This window comes from Mercenaria mercenaria, unplaced genomic scaffold (genome assembly GCF_021730395.1).
Source record: "Mercenaria mercenaria strain notata unplaced genomic scaffold, MADL_Memer_1 contig_2233, whole genome shotgun sequence".
Lineage (NCBI taxonomy): Eukaryota > Metazoa > Mollusca > Bivalvia > Venerida > Veneridae > Mercenaria > Mercenaria mercenaria.
Window position 1 is genome coordinate 65,373 of NW_026460279.1, and position 3,188 is coordinate 68,560.

Below are 3,188 nucleotides of genomic sequence, written 5' to 3' on the forward strand. Positions count from 1 at the left end.
AGAAAGTTTCTTAAGAAGCATTGATTTCATATCATATTGAAATTGGACCAACCGTTTCAGTGGAGAAGATTTTCAAAATAACCTTTGAGAAAACTAGCTCCAACTCCTGGCGGCCATGTTCGTAGCGGAACGGATTTGAAGGCATTAGTACAGGGTCATTTAATGAAAATTGATGTTAAATTATTTTACAAACAGGTCATCGCTTTGACAGGAGAAGATTTTTAAAACTTTCTATAAAGCATTATAGGGAAAACTTGTCCCGCCCACAATAGGACATGCTTCAAAATGGCAAAAGATATGAAGAATAGAATTTTGGTCACCCATGGATAATTGTTTTCAAATTTCTTTGAAATCGAGCGAGCGGTTTAAAGGGATTTGAAATACAGCCATATAGGAAAACTAGCCTTACCCTTACCATTTTTGTTAACGAAACATATAACTTGAAATAATTTAACAGAGGATCACCTTAGAATGATTGCTGTTAATCTGTTATGAAATCAGGCCAAAAGTTTTAATGATTTCCAAATAGCCAAATAGCCAAAGTTGGAAATCTAGCCCCGCCCCATGGCAGCCATGTTTTTTAATAAAAAAATGAAGGATTTCAGTAGAGGGCTTTCTTAAGAACGTTTCTGAGGGGAAGAGTTGTTTCTTTTGATTGCCACTGCAACCAGAATTGTGCCAAGGAATCGCATGAAACTTTCCAATTACAGAGAGACGATGGACAGACGACGGACATCAAACTTAAGGATCTTTAAAGCTCATCATTTGCACTTTGTGCTTTAGTTAGCTATAAGACCTAAGGCAATATAACATGTCAGCAAGAGATGAATTTGCATGTTTTGTGATACATAGTGAACTATATAGTTGCGTGTCGACATTTTGTATTAAATTTTCAATTTGTCCAAAAATATAATTATATAGTAATGGCGGCATGCAGATTCCATTTTAAGCCGCGACAAATTTTACTGTCAGTTTATAACATGTCGCCGGCAACTCTCAAATTCGAGAGATTTTATGTCGAAATTGTGTAAAAATCCGCAGCCAAGAGAAACTCTCGAGTTTATCTGTCACACTTCTGTCGTAAAAAGTTGCGAATTACAGACGAAACCCTCGACAATTTCTGTCTACATAGTAAAATAAACCACGGAAACATATTCTTATTTTCGGTAGCCGGTAGCGACCATTTTAATCCACGATATTTTTTATGCGTACCATATTAAAATTAGAGTTTAAACATTTAAGCCGCGAACCTTTATACATAGAAACGTCTCTCACAAAAAGTCGCACAAAATCACGCTTTTATAAGACGGTTGTTGAGAAACAAAACTTTTGTAGAATTTTTAATTACAATAAATGTCGCGGATTTTTTTCTGTTCCTCGACTTTTTATAAGACTGGTTATGGATAAAATGTAGAGTCAAAGCTACCGGCCGCTGGAGTCAAAATGTTACTTGCTGTTTCCAACAATTGTTATACAATATCGCGTTTTATATTTCCTCACGCCATTTTGTACGATGTCGACAGAAAATCTCGCGGACTTTTAAGTTGCCCGCGACATTTTAAACAGAGACGATGAATTTATTGCGGGTTTAAATAGGCCGCAACCGGCCGACATAAACAGTGTATGAGTTATTGTGTATCTAAATAGAAAAAGTGATTCGTACAAACAACATCAAGGTGGAAGCTTTTACTGCTTTCTCCTTTTTCAGTATGATTGTCATATGTAGACGACATTTCGTTGTAAACAGAACAAGTATATCTCATACTGTCTCTCCTTGAAACTTTATTTATATAAAGCTTTTTCTTATCCCATGTCTTCTTATCTGCCACTCTTGTCCACGTAAAGTTTAGAGTGTGTGGATTTCCTTCATCTTTAAGAATGCATAGTTTTTTTAAAGCGGATCCTTCTAGAACAGACTCATTGCTTAGTTCTCCAATCATCGGCGGGTCTGAAAACAAAAGTAGTTTAATATGATAACTATAAAAACCATTACAGACTCTTTTTTGTTTTAATTCATTTCTTTCGTATCTACATTTGTATACATTATGCGATGGCTCATTGTGGTTAAAGCGAAGATTAATTCTTGAAGCTTCACTTAAACGTAAAATGATATACATGAAGTAATGTTTGAAAATGAAGTTGATGTCGTTAAATCAAATTGATATCGTTAACTAATGTTCTTGCTCTTTTTGTACAATAATATTCAATGGTCGCAAGTCCTGTCCGAGTAGTTAAAGGCAATTCTAATCACTTTCCCGCACCTCTGTTGGTTCAAAACCTTTCAAAGCGCATAGAAATATTTCATGTGAAAAGAACATCCAGCATGAAAATGGAAAATTATTAGTACTACTCAGGTGCTTGCCTGTACCTGTAATAATGTCTGATGAGTTAAAGGTAGAAAATTCCAAAATACTTAATTCGTTTCGTTATCACACAAAACATATTAACACATTAACAAGTTAGAAGTGCCCTGTCAAATAGGCCAAGCGGGAATGAAGTACAGCTGAAACTCGATACCTCGAACTGACTTATCGATGGCATTCGAGCTGTGTATTAAAAAAGATAGCTTGACATGAGCGCCTCTGTGATAAGAGTTTCGCATTTTATCTTTTTTGATATATTGCTTTTACGTGTATTTAACATTTTCTTATACTTGAATTTAATATAAAATTAATGTTAAATCAATAAACGATGTTAAAAATGTAAAATGTTGACATGATGGAAGCTGATATCCTTACCTTGTGTAGAGATATGAGCTATTAAAGACAAAGTTCTGAAACATTTCACGTCGATCCATAACAGTATATATTTGTCTTAAAAAAGAACATAATTACTGTATAAGGAAAACTAACAGATAGAATGCCTAGTTTTGAAACAAAATAATCGGCAGCTGTTCTCAGAATGCAGAATTTTATTTATTCTCCGCAACAGAACTTGCTATTTATTACCGGTTTTTATATTTTATTGATAACACAATTATTTTGATATACATATCAATTAAATATAATTAAACAACAGTTATTGATGATTTTTAAATCACGAGTTAGAAAACTGTTCATTTCTATACGGGACATTTTCCCTGATGTGAGACACTTTCAGTGTTGCTTTTGATTTAAATGTAACCATTAAACAATGAATCATAAGCAAATGACGCGTTGTCCGACAATGCGAGGATAGGACAGAAAATT